At 40.1% G+C, this 24971-nt stretch overlaps 1 protein-coding gene and 1 pseudogene across 6 annotated transcripts in view; one reads left to right on the top strand and one right to left on the bottom strand.

Annotated features, from left to right (window-relative positions):
- PDS5B (PDS5 cohesin associated factor B) overlaps positions 1-24971 on the top strand; it is a 184831-nt gene that overhangs the window by 11514 nt on the left and 148346 nt on the right. The gene's annotated exons all lie outside the window — the stretch shown is intronic.
- LOC120883135 lies at positions 14077-15209 on the bottom strand (annotated as a pseudogene).

Raw genomic sequence — 24971 nt, 5'->3', positions numbered from 1 at the left:
ACCCTTGAGCCAGACCCACCAGCTAAGCTGCTTCTGGACTTCTGACCCTTCGAAACTGTGAGAGAATAAATATTTTCAACTGCTAAAGTTTTGGAGTTTATTACACATCAGTGGCTGATTAATACAGTTGTTTACCTTTCCTTTCATTGGATCATCTTTTTTGATATATACTGGTAAACAAATTTTATATATATGTATGTATATATACAAGGTCTCTACATCAGTGGAGTAAAATAGGTTTTTCTATATCAATATGTTATGGTAATACACTAATTATATAATATAATTTTGTTCATGTAACATTTTAATGATTTTCATAGAGATCTTGCAGTTCTATTTATTCCTGAAGATTTTTCTTCTTGATGCTATTTTCTAAATTTTATTTTTTGCTGCTAGTATGTAGAAATACAGTAGTTGTTTTAACAATTCTTGTGCGCATATACTTTGACCATGCTGAACTACACTTAGTTCCAGTTGCCTTTTTGTGGCTTCTTTAGGATTTTCTCTGCAAAAATAACCACATCTGTGACTAATAAGACAGTTCTACTCCCTTTTCTCCCATCTTTGTAAGCTTTTTATTTCTTTGCCTTACCTTATTGTTCTATCTAGCCTTTTCAATTTAGTGTTGAAGAGAAAGGGTAATAATGGTCATTCTTGTCTTGTTCCACATCTTAAGGGGAAAGCAATATCTTTTAACATTAAATAGAATGTCAGCAGTGGTTTTTCTGTAGATTAAAAGAAATCACATTGAGGGTGTTCCTATTTCCAGATTACTGATATTTTAATTTTTATAGATGGGTGTTGAATTTTGTCAGATGTTCCCTTTTTTCATATTTACTGAGATGACTTTACTCTGTTACTATGGTGAATTGTATTTATTTATTTTTGAAAGTTAAACCAGTTTTGCATTTCTGAGTTAATCTTATTTGGTCGTAAATATATTGTCTTTTTATCTGTTTCTGAACTTGATCTGCTAATATTTCGTTAAGGATTTTGGTGTCTGTGTGCAAGAGGAATGTTGGTCTATGATTATCATTTTTTGTAATGCCTTTTGATACCATGTTTAGCTTTCTAAAAGAAAGTAGTTTTCAGAAGTAGTTTATATATGACTACTGTTATTTCTTTAATGTTTGGTAACCATGTAGGCATGGAGGGGTTTTATGTTGTGTGTGGGGGAAATTTTTGTTAACAGATTTCATTTCTTTGGTAAATATATACTAACATTGTTCAGTCACTTAGTCATGTCCAGCTCTTTGCGACCCCATGGATTGCAGCACACCTGGCTTCCCTGTCCTTCACCGTCTCCTGGAGCCTACTCAAACTCATGTCCATTGAGTTGGTGATGCCATCCAACCATCTCGTCCTCTCTTCTCCTCTTCTCCTGCCTTCATTCTTTCCCAGCATCAGGGTCTTTTCCATTGAGTTGGTTCTGGGAGCTTCAGCTTCAGCATCAGTTCTCCCAGTGAATATTCATTCAGGGTTGGTTTCTTTTAGGATTGATGGTTTGATCTCCTTGCTGTCCAAGGGACTGTCAAGAATCTTCTCCAACACCACAGTTAGGAGGCATCAATTCTTTGGCACTCAGCTTTCTTTATGGTCCATCTCTCACATGCATGCATGACTACTGGAAAAACCATAGCTTTGACTAGACCGACCTTTGTCAGCAAAGTGATGTCTCTGCTTTTTAATACACTTTCTAAGTTTGTCATAACTTCTCTTCCAAGGAGCAAGTGTCTTTTAATTTCATGGGTGCAGTTACCGTCTGCATTGATTTTGGAATCCGAGAAAATAAAGTCCATCAGTGTTTCCATTGTTTCCCCATTTATTTGCCATGAAGTAATGGGACTGGATGAAATGATCTTAGTTTTTTGAATGCTGAGTTATATGGTTGTATGGATTTTCTGTCTTTTTTTTCCTGTAGGCAGTATATCTATCTCATTTAGGTTATCAGCCCTCTTGGCAGAAAGTTTTTAATTTTCCCTTGTGCTCCTTTTAATTTCTGTAGGAGCTGTTGTGACCCCTTTTTAATGCTCTTTTTCCTTGGTCATTCTTGCTGTGAGTTTAGCAATTTGATTTCTTTCCACAGCTTTTGGTTTCAATAATTTAATTGACCTGTGCCTGTCTTGATAGTTTCCTTCACTCTTATCTTCAGTTGGCTTAATGTATTCTTTTAATCCCTGGCTCCTTAAGCTAGAAATTTAGATATTTAATTTGGAAATTTAGACGTTTAAATTTGAGTTTCTTTTTAAATATAAGCACTTAAATAGTTATAATTTCCACACATATGTTATATTTTCATTATCAGTTCAAAATATTTTCTGATTTCCTTAACTCATGAATTTTTTTAGAAGTGTGTTACTTAATTTTCAAATATTTTGGTTTTTCCTGAATAGCTTATTGTAGTTGATTTCTTTTTTTGGCCGGGCTGTTTGGCATGTGGGCTCTTACTTCCCTGACGACCAGGGATTGAACCCGCACTCCCTGTAGTGGAAGTGTGGAGCCTTAGCTACTGGACCTCTGGCGAAGTCCCTGTAATTGATTTTTTTTAAATGTAATTCTGTTGTAATTACAGATTAAACTCTATAAAATTTTCATCTTTAGAAATGTGGACTTATTTTATGATGTGATGTATGGTCTTATACAGTTAAGTTGGTAAATAGTAATAATTGATATCTGAGGTCAGAAACGTCCTGCAAAGGGCAGTATAGGAAATATTTTAGATTTTGTGAATTACACAGTTTCTGTTTTAACTACCCTGCCCCTTGTAGTGCAAAAGCAACTGTGGCAATATGTAAATAAATGCATGTGGCAGCGTTCTAATAAAACTTCATTTACAAAGATGGGTAGAGGTCCTGCAGTTTGCTGCACCTGATTTATTGCCTATGAATTGCTTTATAATCATTTCAGTAGCTGCAAGAGGGGTATTAAAATTAGCAAATATAACTGGATTTATTAATTTCTTCCTATAACTTTGTTGGCTTAATTTATTATTCACTTAATTGATTTATTCATACCATTTCCCTTGTGTTTACTATTTATATTCATGGTGTTTAAAAGTATGTTTCTTTTAGATAGCATATATTTAATGGATTTATTCCTTTCTTTCCTTCCTTCCTTGTTCCCTCCCTTCCGTTCAGTTTAGTCGCTCAGTCGTGTCCGACTCTTTGCAACCTCATGAATCGCAGCACGCCAGGCCTCTCTGTCCATCACCAACTCCCGGAGTTCACTCAGACTCACGTCCATCGAGTCGGTGATGTCATCCAGCCATCTCATCCTCTGTCGTCCCCTTCTCCTCCTGCCCCCAATCCCTCCCAGCATCAGAGTCTTTTCCAATGAGTCAACTCTTCTCATGAGGTGGCCAGAGTACTGGAGTTTCAGCTTTAGCATCATTCCTTCCAAAGAACACCCAGGACTGATCTTCTTTAGAATGGACTGGTTGGATCTCCGTGCAGTCCAAGGGACTCTCAAGAGTCTTCTCCAACACCACAGTTCAGAAGCATCAATTCTTAAGGCACTTAACTTTTTTTAATAGTCCAACTCTCACATCCATCCATGACCACTGGAAAAACCATAGCCTTGACTAGATGGATCATTGTTGGCAAAGTAGTGTCTCTGCTTTTCAATATGCTGTCTAGGTTGGTCATAACTTTTCTTCCAAGGAGTAAGCGTCTTTTAATTTCATGGCTACAGTCACCATCTGCAGTGATTTTGGAGCCTCAAAAATAAAGTCTGCCACTGTTTCTGCTGTTTTCCCATCTATTTCCCATGAAGTGATGGGACCAGATGCCATGATCTTCGTTTTCTGACTGTTGAGCTTTAAGCCAACTTTTTCACTCTCCTCTTTCACTTTCATCAAGAGGCTTTTGAGTTCCTCTTCACTTTCTGCCATAAGGGTGGTGTCATCTGCATATCTGAGCTTATTGATATTTCTCCCGGCAATCTTGACTCCAGCTTGTGCTTCTTCCAGCCCAGTGTGTCTCATGATGTACTCTGCATAGAAGTTAAATAAGCAGGGTGACAATATACGGCCTTGACGTACTTCTTTTCCTATTTGGAACCAGTCTGTTGGTCCATGTCCAGTTCTAACTGTTGCTTTGGGAACCATATCTAATGATCTTTGCCTCTGAGTGGAGGATTTGGTAACTTTACATTTAATGTTATTTATACGGTTAAGTTAAAAGTCTTCTGTATTACTGTTTTATCAGTTTGTCTCCTCTCTTCCTTCTCTTACTGCCCACACTTCTTTTATGTTGATCAAATTTTTAAAAATAAATTGCCATTGGGCTTTTTAAGCTGTATGGCTTTGTATAAGTGGCTGCTGTAGGGATTCCAGTATTCATGATTAGCTTTTACAGTTCACTTAGTATTAACATTATTCCACTTGATGTGAAATGAAAGAACCTTAAAAAACATAGTTACATTTAACCTCTGTACTATCGGTATGTTAACTTTTGCTTCAACACAGTGCTATTTTTGCTTTAGTCATTTACCTTTTTTTAGGGAGAGAAACGAGTCTTTTTAATTACATAATTATTTTGGATTTTCTTTATATATATAGATCTAAGTTTCATTTGATGTCATTTCCTTTCAACTTGAAGAATTCCCTTTTAACACGGCATAATGTTTAGGTCTAGTGATTAACGTCTTCAACTTATGTATGTTCACACACACACTCAGAGTAGATATATATACATTTATTAAGAGTAAATATATTACTCTTACATTTTTTATAATTTATAATTATATTACTCTCAGTAAATGTATATATATATTTACTCTTATTTTCAAGAATATTTTTGCTGGATGTAGATTCTGGGTTGACAGTCTTTAATTGCTTTAAAGATCCTTTTTTAATTGTCTTCTGGTATCCATTGCATCTTTAATTTTCAACAGTTTGATATTCTTTTTTCTTTTTCTCTCATTTGTTACTTAGAGTTGAGTTCATTGGATTTGCAAATTGATTTTTTCACCAGTTTTTTGACCATTATTTAAAATGATTTTTCTGCCTCATTCTCTCTTCTCTTTGAGATTTTTTACTATGAGGGGCTGCCCTGCTGGCTCAGTGATAAAGAATCTTCCTGCCAATGCAGGGGACACAGGTTTGATCCCTGATTGAGGAACGTCCCACATACCTTGGGTCAGCTCAGCCTGTGCACCATGACTGCTGAGCCTTTGGTCTAGAGTCCAGGAGCCACAAGTACTGAGCTCACCCACTGCAGCTCCTGAAGCCTTCGGGCCCTAGAGCCTGTGCTCGGCAGTAAGAGAAGCCACCACAGTGAGAAGACTGCACCGCCCCTGGGGAGCAGCCCTCAGAGCAGCAGAGCCCCAGCACGGACAGAAATAAATGAAGGAAAATTAAAAATTAAAAAAAATGTACTATAGGTCTGTGAGTCTCTCTCGTTTTTGATTTTTTTTTCAGTCTTTTCCTCTCAGTTCTTCCAGTTGAGTGACTTATACAGATTTGTCTTCAAAGTCACTAGCTCTTTTTTTTTTTTTTTCAAAGTCACTAGCTCTTTTTTATTTTGCTTCTAATATGCTGTCAAGCCCATTCCCCACCCCCATATATTTATAAATACTTTCCAGTTTCATTGAGATGTAATTGACAAAGAATATTGGATAAGTGTAAGATACATAGCATGATGATATATATGTATATATTGTTGAGTCATTACCATAGTTAGGTGGGTTAACACATCTGTCATCTTACATAATTAACATTATTTTGTTTGTGTGGTGAGAATATTTAAGATTTACTCTCAACAGCTTTCAAGCACACAATATTGTTAACTGTAGTCACCATTCTGTACATTAGAGCCCCAGAACAATTTATCTTGTAACTGAAAGTTTGTACTCTTTGACAAAAATCTCTCCATTTCTTCTCACTCCCCCTCACCCTGTCAACTCTCTGTTTATATGAGTTCGAATTTTTAGATTCCATGTAAAAGTGAGATCACACAGTATTTATTTTTCTGTCTGATTTATTTCACTTAACATAATGTCCATAAGGTTCATCCCTGTTGTTCAAAATGATAATAAAATCTCCTTTTCTGTGGCTCATGTTCTCTTGACTATATATACTACATTTTTATTCATTTGTCCATTGATGGATATTTAGGTTATCCATGCCTTGGATATTGTGAATAATTTTGCAGTGATCACAGGGATGCAGATATCTCTAAACCCACTTTAAAATAATGTACTTTACAGTTCAAGTATTCCATTTTTTAAAAAATATCTACTTTTGGCTGTGCTTGGGTCTTTGTTCCTGAACTTGGACTTTCTCTAGTTGCAACGAGTGGGAGCCCCTCTCTAGTTGTGGTGCGCAGGCTTCTTGTGGAGCACAGCTTCTGGGCTGCGTGAGCTTCAGAAGCTGTGGTTCCCGGGCTCAATAGTTGCTGCCTGTGGGCTCTAGAGCACAGGCTCAGTAGATGTGGTGCACGGGCTGAGTTGCTCCTTGGCAAGTGGAATCTTCCAGACCAGGGCTTGAACCTGGGTCACCTACATTGGCAGGTGGATTCTTTACCTCTGAGCCACCAGGCCACCAGCCTCAAGTACTTCATTTTTTAACTATTTACATTTATCTATTGAGATTCTCTATTGTGACCATGCTTTCCATTAAGTCTTTGAACAAATTTATTGCAGCTTACTTAAAGTCTTTGCTTATTAATCCTTTCCTCTAAATTGTTTCATTAAAAAAAATTATTGCTTTTTTCCCTTCTTTGACAGTAAGTCACATTTCCCTGCTACATTTCATGTCTAGAAAGTTTTGATTGTAGAGTGGACATTGTGGATGATTTGTCTCTAAATTCTCTTTTCTTCTGATGAGTGTAGTTAACTAGCTGCTTGACCACCTTGAGCTTGTGCAGGCTTGGTCTTATACTTTCAGATGGGTCTGTAGAGCATGTGAGGTGTTTTTAAGCCCTGATAACTTGGCCAGGTTCCTGTCTCCTCTGCAGTGGGAGCAGCTGAGATTGCTGCTCAAAGGCTCTTTTAGCTTTCCACTTGTTTCCATTGGGCTCCTTAGAGTCTTCTGTGAGCATACTCAGCTCAGGGGTCAGTGAGGAATTGGAAAGAGTTTATTAGTTTTTGAGGTTTCTGCTTCTGTGACTCTCTCATTTTCTGAATTTGCCCTCTGAATTTTTAACCACTTTGTGGCCATGACATTTGTAAGCCTGCAGCTTTTTGCTTGAGTTCTAGAAGTCTTGTGCCGTTGTAGACGGAGAGTACCCTCAGGGAAAAAGCTGTGTAACTTTGAACCTCTTCCAATGTATTTCCCTTCTTTCAGTGGTCAAATTTCCAGTTTCTTCCTACTCTTGGTGCTTTCTTCTCCCTTCAAATCATTTTTAAAAGTAATTTACCCAGAGTTTTTTTTTTTTTCAATAATTGTTATATGAGGTAGGGTTAATGAGTTGATATGGAGAAGGCAATGACACCCCACTCCAGTACTCTTGCCCGGAAAATCCCATGGACGGAGGAGCCTGGTGGGCTGCAGTCCATGGGGTCGCTAAGTCAGACATGACTGAGCAACTTCACTTTCACTTTTCACTTTCACGCGTTGGAGAAGGAAATGGCAACCCACTCCAGTGTTCTTGCCTGGAGAATCCCAGGGATGGGGGAGCCTGGTGGGCTGCAGTCCATGGGGTCGCTAAGTCAGACATGACTGAGCAACTTCACTTTCACTTTTCACTTTCATGCGTTGGAGAAGGAAATGGCAGCCCACTCCAGTGTTCTTGCCTGGAGAATCCCAGGGACGGGGGAGCCTGGTGGGCTGCCGTCTGTGGGGTTGCACAGAGTCAGACATCACTGAAGTGACTTAGCAGCAGCAGCAATGAGTTGATAAAAGCTGTTAGAATTCTTCAGACTCAATTTTCATTCATTTCACACTGGCCTGAAGCGCAGTTGCTGACTTAACACACACCTTGTTTTAGGCCCATGTTTTTAAAATAAGATAGAAACTCACTATTTCTTCAATTACATCATGTATTTGGATTAAGTAGGTAATTATTTAATGAAAAACCTGGAGCTGAACAATGTTTGCAAAAACTTGTGAAAGGGACAGCCATATTCCTTCTGCTGTTTCTTTTCCCCTTTCTTAGCACCAGTCTCTGATAGATAGCAGTGGAACCCGGGACTAGGTACTATTGGAAGAAAACGTTGTTTTTGGTTGTGTTTGACTTTTACTTCTCTTGGTATTTACAAAAAAGTACTAAAATGTGTTGACCTCTCTGCTGCCCAAGGGACTCTCAAGAGTCTTCTCCAGCACCAAAGTTGAAAAACATCAGTTCTTCTTCTTTATGGTCCAACTCTCACATTTGTATACGATTACTGAAAAAACTGTGGCTTTGACTATATAGGCTGTTGTTAGAAAACTGATATCTCTGCTTTTTAATATGCTGTCCAGGTTTGTCATAGCTTTTCTTCCAGGGAGCAAGTGTCTTTTAATTTCATGGCTGCAGCCACCATCCGTAGTGATTTTGGAGCCCAAGAAAATAAAATCTGTCACTGTTTCCACTTTTCCCACATCTGTTTGCCATGGAGTGATGGGAGCGGATGCCACGATTTTCGTTTTTTTGAATGTTTCCCGGTTGTGGGAACTGGTTATATACACTGAGTCCGATGCTGGGCTTGATGTCAGCAAGGCGGGGAACTGGGAACGGAACACCGACATGGAGTGATGGAGAGTAAGGTTAAACTGGAACTACAAAGAATTTTTGGAACTTATAGAAATGCATTGAAACCTATGAGCCCAAACTTGAACCTTCATGGCCCTCGCTGCTTCCACACCTGTAACCTTGATGATGTAGGTGTCCTGCAGTGACACACCTAACTCTGCAGATGCACAAGAGCCTGCTTCAGGGTTACTTGGAAAAGCAAAGACGGGGCCTGATGGAAGCTGGGAAAACTGTAGGCCCAGTTGCTGCCTGTGCCAGTGAGGCTGAGCCCAGAGATCCTTGACAGTGTCTGAGGGCTGCCATAATGCCTGAACTTCCTTTAGCATTCCAAACCTGGGGGCTGTTTCTCTTTTGTCTTCTGGATCTTGTGGGGATTGATTTTTTTTTTTTTTTTTTAAAGCTAACTCTAACCGAGAACCCAGGGTGTATATTGTCACAGGGTGTATACGCAGAGCACATTATGAGAAATGCTGAGCTGGATGAAGCACAAGCTGGAATCAAGATTGCCGGGAGAAATATCAGTAACCTCAGATATGCAGATGACACCACCCTCATGGTAGAAAGTGAAGAGGAACTAAAAAGCTTCTTGATGAAAGTGAAAGAGGAGAGTGAAAAAGTTGGCTTAAAGCTCAACATTCAGAAAATGAAGATCATGGCATCTGGTCCCATCACTTCATGGCAAATAGGTGGGGAAACAATGGAAACAGTGACAAGACTATTTCTTTGGGCTCCAAAATCACTGCAGATGGTGACTGCAGCCATGAAATTAAAAGGAAGAAAAGTTATGATCAACCTCAGTTCAGTTCAGTTGCTCAGTCGTGTCCGACTCTTTGCGACCCCATGAATCGCAGCACGCCAGGCCTCCCTGTCCATCACCAACTCCCGGAGTTCACTCAGACTCACGTCCATCAAGTCAGTGATGCCATCCAGGCATCTCATCCTCTGTGGCAGCATATTAAAAAGCACAGGTATTACTTTGCCAACAAAGGTCCAGCTAGTCAAAGCTATGGTTTTTTCAGTAGTCGTGTATGATTGTGAGAGTTGAACTGTAAAGAAAGCTGAGCGCCAAAGAATTGATTCTTTTGAACTGTGGTGTTGGAGAAGACTCTTGAGGGTCCCTTGGACTGCAAGGAGATCAAACCAAGTCAATCCTAAAGGAAATCAGTCCTGAATATTCATTGGAAGGACTGATGCTGAAGATGAAACTCCCAACACTTTGGGCACCTGATGTGAAGAACTGACTCACTGGAGAAGACCCTGATGCTGGGATCGAAGCCAGGAGGAAAAGGGGGCGACGGGATGAGATGGCTGGATGGCATCACCGACTCGATGGACATGAGTTTGAGTAGGCTCTGGGAGTTGGTGATGGACAGGGAGGCCTGGCGTGCTGCAGTCCCTGGGGTCGCAGAGTCGAACACGACTGAGCCACTGAACTGAACTGAACCCAGAACCGTGAAAAATGTATTTGGAAAAATGTAGCTGCTACCCAGCAAGGTAAAAAGCCATCACAGACCATCCTTTGTCACCATGGCACCAATGCACACCTCTTTTCATTGTATTTATCTTACAAATAAAGATAATTGTGAAATTATACTTCTGGTGAACATAACGCAACTATCCTTTGTTCATCTGATAACATACTCTCTTTAAGATAACATTCATCTGATAACATTCTCTCTTTAAGAGAGAATACAAAATCTCTTTATCCATAGGTGGGTTAATTTCTTTTCTACCTGTGTCACATTTTCTACTTAACTTCCTGTAACTCAGATACCAGGGTATGATATGCGATTAGGTACTATCAGATGATTATCAAGAGGGAGATAAATCGGTTTAATAGAAATAGAAATATTTTGTATCATAAAAAGAAATACTCATTAGAATTTTCATTTCTACAACTAATCATGTGGTAGTAGTTGCTGTCTATAATTACTTTCTGCTGTCACTCTGCATTCCCTCTGTTCTTGGCAGTGTCTCAGCTGATGGTTTCTTGCCTGATGGGGTGACCTGAATCTTCACTCCTTAAGGGTCTGGGTCATTAGCAGTCCTGCCTGATTGTTTCCATTGACTTTAATCACAGTACATGGAAATACTAAGTGGCCTCCCAGAGGAACTCCTGCATTCCAAACATACTTTCTGGGAGCCCCTCTTGTGTAGTAGGCACTAGACTTCCCCTTGATTGTGAGGTCAGTCACCCTAATCGGTCTGTAACCCCTTCTTTGTTTGTTGATTCCTTAGCATGAATAACCCAAAGTGGCTGGGTGGCAGTCTTAACTTACAGTTTAATGGAATCGTTTCTGCATTCCTTGGTGGAAACTAAAATCTAACAAAGGAGCAGTATGGCCACAGATGCATATAGGCAGCTAAGTGATATGGTGTGCTGTATGTGCCAGCGAATTGGGAAGCAAAGTGAATTAGTCTAGAGTGCCAGTCAGTTAATACAAATTAATGTAGGCACATTTCATAATACTTGGGGAGTTAATCAGGACACCCTGTACTAAATACTTGCTTTGAAAGTAGTGTAAATATATTCAAAATGTGCATCATTGTTTTCTTTTTTACTTTTTTACTCTACAGTATTTAATAATGGACTGGTGGTTGGTAACAGTTGAGCTTTGAATCTAGATCTGATATACTTTTTAGATTTTTTAATTTGTTTGTTTACCTCTAGGGTGAGACTTATATTTACTATTTTGAGCTTTTATAAATTAATTTTAAAGAATATAGAACAGTGAACATAAATGACTTCATTTATTTTCACAACTGAAAATAGTACAGTAGCATTGTGTGTTATCTACTCTGAAACTAGAAATTATAATAATGCAGTGATTAGGAGTGTGAGCCTGGAGTCAGACTACCTGGCTTTAAATTTCACCCCTCCTCAGTTCAGTTCAGTCGCTCAATCGTGTCTGACTCTTTGCAACCCCATGAATCGCAGCAAACCAGGCCTCCCTGTCCATCACCAACTCCCGGAGTTTACCCAAACTCACGTCCATTGAGTCGGTGATGCCATCCAGCCATCTCATCCTCTGTTGTCCCCTTCTCCTCCCACTTTCAATCTTTCCCAGCATAAGGGTCTTTTCCATTGAGTCAGTTCTCTGCATCAGGTGGCCAGAGTATTGGCGTTTTAGCTTCAACTCAGTCTTTCCAAATACACCCAAGACTGATTTCCTTTAGGATGGACTGGTTGTATCTCCTTGCTGTCCAAGGGACTCTCAAGAGTCTTCTCCAACACCACAGTTCGAAAGCATCAATTCTTTGGCGCTCAGCTATCTTTATAGTCCAACTTTCCCATCCATACATGACCACTGGAAAAATCATAGCTTTGACTAGACGGACCTTTGTTGGCAAAGTAATGTCTGTGCTTTTTAATATGCTGTCTAGGTTGGTCATAACTTTCCTTCCAAGAGCTAAGCATCTTTTAATTTCATGGCTACAGTCACGCTTACCCTAAGTTTCAGTTAACTGTTGCTCTGTAGCAATCCTCCCCCCGCCCCCACCCGCCATTGTCAATGGCTTAAAATGAGTGCGTGTTATTACTCATGAATCTATAGGTCACATGGGTGGTTCCGATGATGTGGGCTAGATTTGGCTCATTTCAGCTGAGTTGATGTCGTCTAGGATAGAGAGGAAACAAGTAGACCTCACCCTGGGAACTGGTACATCACTTCTGCCACGTTCTGTTGGTACAAGTCAAGTTGTGAGGCCAGACAAGATTCAGGATATGGGGAAATCAGCTCTACCTCTTGATGGGGGGAGCTGCATTATCACATTGCCAGGAGTTGAATATAGGAGGGGTGGAGAATTGGAGCCATTTTATAGCCATTTTACCATACTACACGACCATGCACAAGGCTCTTTATCTCTTTGAGTCTGTTTGCTAACCTGTAAAAATGGCTAGGAGAGTAATGATTTTTTTTGAGACTGTTTTGAAGATCAGATAAAATAATCTGTGTGAAGTGTCTTTGGTTGTGTCTTGATGTCTGCCAATATGTGCTCAGTATATGTTTGTTGTTATTGTTTGGTAGTAAGTGAAAGTAAAAGTCGCTCAATCGTGTCCGACTCTTTGCAACCCCCATGGACTGTATCCTGGCAGGCTCCTCTGTCCGTGGAGTTCTCCAGGCAAGAATACTGGAGTGGGTACCTGTTCCCTTCTCCAGGGGATCTTCCCAATCCAGGGACTGAACCCAGGTCTTGCACATTGCAGTTTGATTCTTTACCATCTGAACCACCAGGCAAGTCATGGAAGGTAATAATTGAGTGTGTTGTATTTATGTCTTAAAATACTTATAATGATCCTATGATGCTATCATTATTGCCTTCTTATAGCTGAGGAGACAGACTGAATTGCTCAAGTTACCAATATGCCAAGGTTTGTCGTAGACCCAACATTTGAACCAACATGTTTTTTTGTTTTCGCCCTGAAAGTCTAATACTTGACTTTGAGAGCCAGTACAGTGGTAAAACGTGGCCTCTGGAGCTTTGTTGGTCCTTGTCCCACACCTTTTGGGCCTTCTACCCTTGGGCAAATTATTTAACCTCTTTATGCCTCACTTTCTAGGAAAGGAGATTGCATACCTTGGTCACATGGTTGTGTTGAGGATTGAATGAATTAATAGAGGTTAAGTGTTTGGAACTAGCTCAGGCTAGGTAGGTATGAAGTATGTTGTTATTCCTTTTCCTTTTTATTATTACACGCTGCTGTGTTTAGGTTGAAACTGTAAAAACTTTTCAATTGAAAAGATTAAATGAGACTGAAATTATCACCCTTTTCTTTTTAGAGCCATCTAATTTTTTCACCAAGTAGTATTGACCTTCATGGTTAGTTTCTTAATACACTAATTATGGATTTTACTGATGTGAATTGGTTATATAGGGATGGTTCAATTTGAGGAAAAACTATTCCACAGTATATTGTCTTTTTTTCTCCCCCTTTTCCATTCTGAGCTTTTCTTGCACAATGTCATTCATTTCTATGGTTTCTATTCAATGTTGGTTACCTTCAATCAACATCTGAAGTTTGACCTTACTCCTGATTTTCATTCCTTAATTGTCTTTTCTTTTCTCTCCAGTTAGTTATTGATATTACTTTTTTTTCTCACATTGTCTCCTCTCCTGTATGCTTATTGCTTCTGGTTTAGTGCAGATCCTCCTATTTTTTGTTGTTGTTGTTGTTTCTTTTCTTTTTTTAACATCTGACCTTATTGTTAACTCTGAGAACATCTTAGTTTTGTTTTTCTTTTCACTTGAATGTATATTTATTTTAGAATGAGGCAGTAGCAGCATGATAATAAGCCGTCACAAACTTGTACCAAGAAGCACACAATCTTTAAGTTTGTCGTTTTTCACAAGTAATTTAAGTATGTCATTATTATTTCGCACTAGAGTCAAAGATGACAGGTTCTTCAGCTTTGGAGCATTTAGTAACATTGAAATGATTGTCTAGTCAGGCAGAGGCAAGAAATTCAAATGCAGTTTCTTTCTCTTCTTCCTTTGTAGTAAGATCCATCTTCTCACATGAGAAATCATTAATAGGGAGACCTTCAATAACCTTCTAGGTCTTATTGTTGATTGTAACAGGGAACGAGTAAAGCAGATCATCAGGAATACCATCGGAGTTGCCATCAGAGATAATGCCCATGGACACAAACTCTCCCTCTGGGGTTCCAAACCAGCTGTATCTCACGTGGTCCCAGATCGCTTTTGCAGCTGACGTGGCGCTGGGCACTTTCTGTGCCTTGGTGACAGCAGCATTGTGCTACTGCACGACCCTGATGAATTCTCCCTTGAGCCAGCTGTCATCTTTCAGAGGTTCAAAAACACCAACTTCCTTTCCCTTGCAGTTTCACCTTGGCATGGTTGACATCTGGATACTGAGTTGAATGGTTTCCCCAGATGATGACATTCTTTACATCCTCAGAAGTCACTCCAAGTTTAAGAGCAGTCTGAGCTTTAGCTTGGTTGTGATCCAAACGAGTCAAGCAACTGAAGTTCTCCTTTGGAATGGATGGCGCCGACTTAGAGATAGTCAGGCAGTTGGTATTGGCTGGGTTTCCCACCACCAAGGCCTTAACTGGACTTCTTGAGATATTTGTCCAAGGCTGTACCCTGGCATTTGAAGATTTTCATATTTTCTTTGAGTAAATCTTTCCACTCCATGCCATCCCTTCTTGGCATGGAGCCCATAAGAATGGCCACATCCAGGTCTTTGAAGGCAATCTCTTCTTTATCTGTTGTGATGACATCTTTCAGGAGGGGCAGGGCACAGTCTTGCAGCTCCATCAGGACACCCATTATGGGAGTGATGGGAGTGATACCCAGCAGCCGAGAATGATAGGCCGGTCTTTACCGAAGACAGATCCATTCCCAATACTGTACAACAGTGAATATGCAATTTGACCAGCTCCTCCAGTCACAAGGACTTGGATTGATTCAAACATGATTGGGAAGGGCGTGGCGACTTCCTGCACCTGCCAAGTGAGCCTCAGGCAGTCGGGTCACCTCTGTCCTGGAAGCAACTCACATCTTAGTTTTGACTGGCATCAGAGGTGGAAGCTCGCGGAGAGGACAGGCTCCCTCTCTTGGTAGCCTCTTTCTGACATTTTTCTTTGGCCTCCTCCATTTTCTTGGCCACAAGTTTAGCATATTCTGCAGCCTGCCTTTGTTTTTCTCCGTACATCATTTCCTCAGGGTAATATACTGGTGTTTGTGTTGCAGAACATGCGAAATTCACTGACTCTTGTGTGCCTTGGCCCTAGGTTTTGAACCCTGTTTGTGTGGAGGCTTTCTCACAACGTGCTTGCGAGCATTATGGTCTTTAGAGAGACTGAAAAGTTTGGTAATTCTAGCAGTTTGGGAGTTCTGTTTTGGTTCCCAGTTGTTGAGCCACGGCAGTATCAGTGCCTGCAGGAATATTCCTTTTCTCCCTTTAAAAAAAAATGACAAATTGGAAACTCTTAGATGGGTGTCCACAGTGAAACCCTGAACATGTTTGCACTTTCTTTCCGGTCTTCCAGGTCTTTGCAGGACTGCCCATTAGTAGCAGATGGACATGGCCATAGGTGAAAAAACGTGGAGACCTGTTTGTTGTTCCCACCACTGACTTGCCACAGAACTAACCCATGGATTCTTCGCCCAGAGCATTAGCAGCAACTTCTGTGGCTACATGTGTCTCATAAAGTACAAAGTTCACTCTCATCGTCTTCAGTGAGTTTCTGGCATCTAATGTCTGGAAAAGAGATCTTCAGTTTCATCCTGAAGCTGCTCACCACCTCTGAGGTGCCACAAAAAAGAGCTCATTATTTTTTCTTAAATTAATATTGTAGCCTCCGAATCAATCTCTTAACTCCATTCCTACCTTTTTCCAGTCTGTCCTCCAGGGACTGTCAAAATAGTTGATGTAAAAGGCATTTGATCATTTTATTCCCTTGGTTAAAATGTTAACTTCACCTCGCTTACAAGAAAAAATTAATTTGAGGGACTTTCCTGGTGGTCCAGTTAAGAATCTCCCGGTACACGGGACATGGGTTCAATCCCTGGTCACAGATCCTACATGCAACGGGGCAGCTGAGCCCTTCTGCCACAATTAGAGAAGTCCTCGCAACAACAAAGACCCAGCAAGGCCAAAATAAATAACTGCAAGTTAAAAACAATAAAGGTGAGGATTCAGGGCTCTTGGTAAGTCTGTCTCTCTTTTCCTCTGCAGCAGAAACTTCACAACAGAATTTCTGAGTTCTGGCTGTGTGAAATTATCCAGGACTGTCATATTCTCTTGCATGGCTGTGCATCTGCACATGCTTTTAATTTCATGTGAAATCCTCTCCTAGGTTTGTTCTGTGGGCAACTTTGTGCATCTTTTTCAAAATTTAGCTCAAGTGAAATTTTTCAGAGAAGGTTTCCTTATCCCAGGTGTACACTTTCAGACTTCTCTTCTTTGCTTATATGATTTATTATCGCTTTCATCCCACTGGTGTTGTAAACATCTTTGTTTAGGTATAGTTCATACCATACAGTTCACTGATTTAATGTGTACAGCTCAGTGGTTTAGTGTATTTACAGAGTCATGCATTTGCTACTGCAGTCAATTTAGAACATTTCATTACCCCTCAAAGAAGCCAACACCTTTTAGCCAGTACCCCCTAACGTTTCATTCCCCTTTCCCCTCCCCACTTCAGCCATTAATCTGCTTTCTGTCTCTGTAGATCTCCCTATTCAGTACATTTCATACTGATGGAATCATTTAATATTTGATTCTTTGTAATTGTATCTTTAGCTTGATGTTGTCAAAGTTCAACAATTTTGAAGTCTATATCATACTTCATTTCTTGTTATTGCCAAATACTCCATTATATGGGTAGACTGTATTTTATCCATTGATTAACTGATGGGCATCTTGGTTGTTGCCATTTTATCTATTATTAAGTAATACTATAATGAGCATTCATGTATAAGTTTATATACTGACATACGTTTTTATTTCTCTTGAGTATATGCCTAGGAATGGAATTGCTGGATCATACATTAACTTCATTTAACTGTTAGAGGAAATCTCAAAACTGTTACACCATTTTACATTCTTGATATCGGTGTATGAAGATTTTAATTCTTTACATCCTTGTCCACACTTGTTATTGTCTGTTTTTTAAAAAAATTACTTATTTTTGATTGAGGGATAATTGTTTATAGCCATTCTAGTGGGTGTGAGCGGGTATCTCATTGTGGTTTTGATTTGCATTTCCTCTTAATGATGTGGAGCAATCCAGTATCTTCTTTGCAAAGCTATTCAGTTCCTGTGTCCATTTTACAGTTGAGTTTTAGTAGTTTTTTTAAAAATATATTTTAGATACAAGCCCCTTAGCAGATATATATGATTTATATATATTCTGTTGGTAGACGTTTCACTTTTTTGATGTTACCCTTTGAAATAGGAAAGTTTTTTCTTTTTTCTTAGTTATAAATCTCCACTTATCCTTGTTGTATTCAGAGTTGAGCCCAGTCTCTCTCTTCTCTTGCTATTATCTTGACATATAAAGAGATCCAGAAATAAGCTCTCATGGTATTAAAATTATTTTGAGAAGAAAACATTTGAGTTCCTGAGGTCTCTTTATCTGCCTAAAAGCAGAGCTTCCTTGAAGAACTCAGTTGTCGTAAATCCCCTTCCTGGAGCAGATTTCCAGTAAAACATCTGCTTTATTGACTATGCTAAAGCCTTTGAATGTGTGGGTCACGACAAACTGTGGAAAATTCTTAAAGGGATGGAATACCAGACCACCTTACCTGTCTCTTGAGAAATCTGTATGCAGGTCAAGAAGCAACAGTTAGAATTGGAGATGAAACAATGGCCTGGTTCCAAATTGAGAAAGGAGTACGTCAAGGCTGTATATTGTCACCTTGCTTATTTAACTTAATATACTGAGTACCTCATGCGAAATGCTGGACTGGATGAAGCACAAGCTGGAATCAAGATTTCTGGAAGAAATATCAATAACCTCAGATATGCACATGATACCACCCTTATGGCAGAAAGCGAAGAACTAAAGAGCCTCTTGATGAAAGTGAAAGAGAAGAGTGAAGATGCTGGCTTAAAACTCAACTTTCAGAAAATGAAGATCATGGTATCCAGTTCCATCACTTCATGCCAAATAGATGGGGAAACAATTGAAACAGTGACAGACTTTATTTTTTGGGCTCCAAAATCACTGCAGATGGTGACTGTAGCCATGAAATTAAAAGATACTTGTTTCTTGGAAGAAAGGCTATGACAAACCTAGACAGCATATTAAAAAGTAGAGACATTACTGACAAAGGTCTGTCTAGTCAAAGCTATACTTTTTCCAGTAGTTGTATATGAATGTGAGAGTTGGACCATAAAGAAGCTGATGATGCTTTTGAACCTATGGTGTCGGAGAAAACTCTTGAGAGTCCCTTGAACTGCAAGAAGATCAAACCAGTCCATCCTAAAGGAAATTGGTCCTGAATATTCATTGGAAGGATTGATGCTGAAGCACCAGTCCTTTTGCCACCTGATGTGAAGAACTGACTTATTGGAAAAGACTCTGATGCTGGGAAAGATAGAAGGCGGGAGGAGAAGGGGACGACAGAGGATGAGATGGCTGGATGGCATCACCGACTTGATGGACTTGAGTTTGAGTGAACTCCGGGAGTTGGTGATGGACAGGGAGGCCTGGCGTGCTGCAGTCCATGGGATGCAAAGAGTTGGACATGACTGAGACTGAACTGAACTGGAGCAGTCAACCTTGGGAAGGTTGACTCAGCCCTGGAGATGAGGTCTCCACACCTACTATCCCAAGACTGAATCTCCCTTCTGCTCTTGTCAGAGCCCATTTATCTTTTCAAAAAGTCATTTATTTTCCTATCAGTGCCCTTCGCCTATTAAGATGTTACATAAGCCCCAACTAGATTTTAAACATCTCCTTGAGTCACATTCTTCTGTGAACTCCTATACATACATGAGTATTATCTGTCCTTTTTCTTGCTAATCTTTTGTATGGGAGAAAAAAATCTGTTTCTCTCTCCATCGTAAATTAATTGGCTGGGACCCTACAAATTAGACTAATGAAAGAACAGTGCATTTTTTAGAGAAGTGACAAGGAGAAGGAAAAGGACATTGAGTTTCTAAGGGTGGCAAATTGTGGGAAGTTAATATCGGAGAATTACTGGAATATAAGGGCTAATTACTAAAGTTAAAACGTTTTTAAAATTGAGATATAATTGACGTATAACATACTAGTTTTAGGTGTACAACAAGTTACTTGATGTTTGTGTATATTGTGAAATGATCACACTCGTTAACATCCATCACCACACAGTTATACTTTTCTTTCTTCTAAGATTTACTCTTTTAGCAAATGTCAGGTGTACAGTGCACCGTTTAGTCACCATGCTGCACTTACATCCCCATAACTTATTTTATAGCTAGAAGTTGGTACTTTTTGACCACATTCACCCATTTTGCCAACCTCACCCTCTAGCTCTGGCAAACCACCAATCTAATTTGTTCCCTATATCTATGAATTGTGTTTTGTTTTGTTTAGATTCCACATACAAGTGGGGTCATACAGTATTTGTCTTTCTCTCTCTGAGTTATTTCACTTAGCATAATACCCTCAAGCTCCATCTGTGTAGTAGAAATGACAAGATTTCCTTCTTTAATTTGATGGCTAAATAATACTCCATTGGAATTAAGTTTGAAATTGAATTCCAGCTTTGTCAAGTTACAAATGGTATGACCTTGTTGGGCTTATGGACCTGCTGCTTCTGTTAATCCTTTCTAAGCATGAACCTCATATATCTCACGGTTGCTGGAAAGATGTGTAATCTTAAGTACATAAAAGTAATTTATGTAGTTCTTGGCAGATAGGTGTGCAGCAAATGCTAGTTTTATCCTTTCATTTACTGTGTTAAATAAGGTAATTTGTCAACCTAAGAGTAGACTTTTGTTTTCAGAATACTATGTTCATAATGTACTTAGCTGAAGCCAAACATTTCCCTAGTAGTTACATCTTGAGTTCTAGAAATATGTCAAGATGCTAAGCAAGAAGTGGCAATTACTTTTTTTTTTAATTTTTTTTTTGTATTTTAAAAACACAAATGGAGATAATTCTGTGTATATTGTTTTGCCTTTCCAAGTTGATGTATTTTGGTCTTTGGTCTGGGTTAGCTCATAAATTGCATCATCAGTTTTAGTTTTGTACATTTAGATCCAAAATTGCTTTTCTGTTGTAGGACATGTAGGTAATTTTCACTACTTTTCTGTTGAACCCATGTCTACATGTAAATACAAAAGAATGTAGCTCATGTTGCTCTTGCTTGATATCTTGGGGCTGAAACTGGCATGTGGAGGAGAAAGAGTCAAGGAAATGGGATAGAATTAGAGTCAAAGAGAGTAATACAATCATACCAAAAGCCTTTGGGATTACTATTTATTTTCCCAAGGCAGTGCTGCTGCTGCTGCTGCTAAGTCGCTTCAGTCGTGTCCGACTTCTCTGCGACCCCATAGACGGCAGCTCACCAGGCTCCCCCATCCCTGGGATTCTCCAGGCAAGAACACTGGAGTAGGTCGCCATTTCCTTCTCCAGTGCATGAAAGTGAAAAGTGAAAGTGAAGTCGCTCAGTCGTGCCCGACTCTTAGCGACCCCATGGACTGCACAGCCTACCAGGCTCCTCCGTCCATGGGATTTTCCAGGCAAGAGTACTGGAGTGGGGTGCCATTGCCTTCGCCATCCCAAAGAGGTACACCCTCTTTTTTCTGGTTGAATATAGTTGGACTGGAAAGTTTTGTTCTTTGACACTTCACGAATCCAAGTAGTTATTGTGAACATTTGTATCTTGCACTTGTTTAAATGGAAATGCTCTAGTGTTTTGTAACTAAGTTTAATTATTTGCTCTTTACTTCTGAATTATTGTTTATTATATTAAGGAATTTCTCTTCCTGATTTACTCTGAGAGATATATAAATCAGTAGTAGTGAACAGTTTTAATTTAGATAATCTTGTGTTTTTTTGGTTCTTTTGCCTGTCTATACCATTTATAGATCTCTGATGTTGCCAGTATTTGCAGAGAGAACTCATTTGCAAGAGAGAGATTGCACTCCTGTGAGAAGTGAAGCCATGTGCATGTTTATTATTTGTCTCATCTAAAACAAATTCCTGAGCTGTGGTTGAACCACCTCTGAATCAGTACCCCTGGCTAGAATTGCCATAGACTTATCAGCTTAAATCACAAGCCTTACCAGCTTGTGACTGGTGATGGAAGCAAGGTCCAATGCTGTAAAGAGCAATATTGCATAGGAACCTGGATGTTAGGTCCATGAATCAAGGCAAATTGAGGTTGGTCAAACAGGAGATAGCAAGAGTGAACATCGACATTCTAGGAATCTGTGAACTAAAATGTTCTGGAATGGGTGAATTTAACTCAGATGACCATTATATCTACTATGGTGGGTAGGAATCCCTTAGAAGAAATGGAGTAGCCATGATGATCAACAAAAGAGTCCGAAATGCAGTACCTGGATGCAATCTGAAAAACGACAGAATGATCTCTGTTTGTTTCCAAGGCAAACCATTCAATATCACGGTAATCCAAGCCTATGCCCCAACCATGCTGAAGAAGCTGAAGTTGAATGGTTCTATGAAGACCTGCAAGACCTTTTAGAACTAACGCTCAAAAAAGATGCCCTTTTCATTATAGGAGAATGGAATGCAAAAGTAGGAAGTCAAGAAACATTGGAGTAACAGGGAAATTTGGCCTTGGAGTATGGAATGAAGCAGGGCAAAGACTAGCAGTGTTTTGCCAAGAGAACGCACTGGTCATAGCAAACACCTTCTTCCAACAACACAAGAGAAGACTCTACACATGGACATCACCAGATGGTCAACACCGAAATCAAACTGATTATATTCTTTGCAGCCAGAGATGGAGAAGCTCTATACAGTCAACAAAAACAAGACCGGGAGCTGACTGTGAATCAGATCATGAACTTCTTATTGCCAATTTCAGACTTAAATTGAAGAAAGTAGGGAAAACCACTAGACCATTCAGGTATGACCTAAATCAGATCCCTTATGATTAAACAGTGGAAGTGAGAAATAGATTTAAGGGCCTAGATCTGATAGATAGAGTGCCTGGTGAACTATGGATGGAGGTTTGTGACATTGTACAGGAGACAGGAATCAAGACCATCCCTATGGAAAAGAAATGCAAAAAAGCAAATGGCTGTCTGAGGAGGCCTTACAGATAGCTGTGAAAAGAAGAGAAGCAAAAAGCAAAGGAGAAAAAGAAAGATATAAGCATCTGAATGCAGAATTCCAAAGAATAGCAAGGAGAGATAAGAAAGCCTTCCTCAGTGATCAATGCAAAGAAATAGAGGAAAAGAACAGAATGTGAAAGACTAGAGATCTCTTCAAGAAAATTAGAGATACCAAGGGAGCATTTCATGCAAAGATGGGCTCAATAAAGGACGGAAATGGTCTGGACCTAACAGAAGCAGAAGATATTAAGAACAGGTGGTAAGAATACATGGAAGAACTGTACAAAAAAGATCTTCACGACCCAGATAATCATGATGGTGTGATCACTCACCTAGAGCGAGACATCCTAGAATGTGAAGTCAAGTGGGTCTTAGAAAGCATCACTATGAACAAAGCTAGTGGACGTGATGCAATTCCAGTTGAGCTATTTCAAATCCTGAAAGATGATGCTGTGAAAGTGCTGCACTCAATATGCCAGCAAATTTGGAAAACTCAGCCGTGGCCACAGGACTGGAAAAGGTCAGGTTTCATTCCAATCTCAAAGAAAGGCAGTGCCAAAGAATGCTTAAACTACTGCACAATTGCACTTATCTCACACGCCTATAAAGTAATGCTCAAAATTCTCCAAGCCAGGCTTCAACAGTATGTGAACCATGAACTTCCAGACGTTCAAGCTGGTTTTAGAAAAGGCAGAGGAACCAGAGATCAACTTGCCAACATCCGCTGGATCATGGAAAAAAGCAAGAGAGTTCCAGAAAAACATCTATTTCTGCTTTATTAACTATGCCAAAGCCTTTGACTGTGTGGATCACAAGAAACTGTGGAAAATTCTGAAAGAGATGGGAATACCAGACCACCTGACCTGCCTCTTGAGAAATCTGTATGCAGGTCAGGAAAGCAGCAGTTAGAACTGGACATGGAACAACAGACTGGTTCCAAATAGGAAAAGAAGTACGTCAAGGCCGTATATTGTCACCCTGCTTATTTAACTTCTATGCAGAGTACATCATGAGACACGTTGGACTGGAAGAAACACAAGCTGGAATCAAGATTGCCGGGAGAAATATCAATCACCTCAGATATGCAGATGACACCACCCTTATGGCAGAAAGTGAAGAGGAACTCAAAAGCCTCTTGATGAAAGTGAAAGAGGAGAGTGAAAAAGTTGGCTTAAAGCTCAACAGTCAGAAAACGAAGATCATGGCATCTGGTCCCATCACTTCATGGCAAATAGATGGGGAAACAGTGGAAAGAGTGTCAGACTTTATTTTTGGGGGCTCCAAAATCACTGCAGATGGTGATTGCAGCCATGATATTAAAAGATGCTTACTCCTTGGAAGGAAAGTTATGACCAACCTAGACAGCATATTGAAAAGCAGAGACATTACTTTGCTGACTAAGGTCCGTCTAGTCAAGGCTATGGTTTTTCCTGTGGTCATGTATGGATGTGAGAGTTGGACTGTGAAGAAGGCTGAGTGCCTTAAGAATTGATGCTTCTGAACTGTGGTGTTGGAGAAGACTCTTGAGAGTTCCTTGGACTGCACGGAGATCCAACCAGTCCATCCTAAAGGACATCAGTCCTGGGTGTTCATTGGAAGGACTGATGCTGAGGCTGAAAGTCCAATCCTTTGGCTACCTCATGCAAAGAGTTGACTAATGGAAAAGACTCTGATGCTGGGAGCGATTGGGGGCAGGAGGAGAAGGGGACGACAGAGGATGAGATGGCTGGATGGTATCACCGACTCGATGCACATGAGTTTGGGTGAACTCCAGGAGTTGCTGATGGACAGGGAGGCCTGGCGAGCTGTGATTCATGGGGTCGCAGTGAGTCAGACACAACTGAGTGACTGAACTGAACTATCAGCTTAAATCTGTTGTACTGTAAATGGTTTATTAACTCTCCAGAAAAGGTGGAGTTATTTGGGGTTATCTTGGCCAGTTAGGGTCTATTTAATTGAGTTGGATGCTAAAGCTCCAGTTCTTTGGCCACCTGATGCAAAGAGCCGACTTATTAGAAAAGACCCTGATGCTGGGAAAGACGGAAGGCGGGAGGAGACGTGGATGACAGAGGATGGGATGGTTGGATGGCATCACTGACTTGATGGACATGAGTTTGAGCAAGTTCCAGGAGTTAGTGATGGACAGGGAGACCTGGTGTGCTGCAGTCTGTGGGGTCACAAAAAGTCGAACACGACTGAGTGACTGAACAGCAACAAAGATGACTACTACCTTGAATTCATTGCAGCTTCATTATCAAAGAGGAGTGTAATGGTCGTAGAGGAGGCAGGCACATGCCCACAATTGTTTGGATGTCTTGGCAATATAAAAATATGAGATAAATAAGAGTTATAAACGTTGAAAATTGTGCATTGGAAAGGAAGGGGCCAGTGTGGGAAACAGTGTTGTTGGTTTCTTTTTTGCAAGTGGAGCTCAGGTTTGTTACCCATGCTTGGAGGAGGCTGGGCCCTACTGAGTCTCAAGGATTAAGTAAGAGTAGTTTAAAGCAACTGTGGCAGTTTCATTCCCTTGC

This window comes from Oryx dammah, unplaced genomic scaffold (genome assembly GCF_014754425.2).
Source record: "Oryx dammah isolate SB20612 unplaced genomic scaffold, SCBI_Odam_1.1 HiC_scaffold_24, whole genome shotgun sequence".
Lineage (NCBI taxonomy): Eukaryota > Metazoa > Chordata > Mammalia > Artiodactyla > Bovidae > Oryx > Oryx dammah.
The sequence above is the reverse complement of the archived record's forward strand: the minus strand, read 5'-3'. Positions and strand labels throughout refer to the sequence as shown.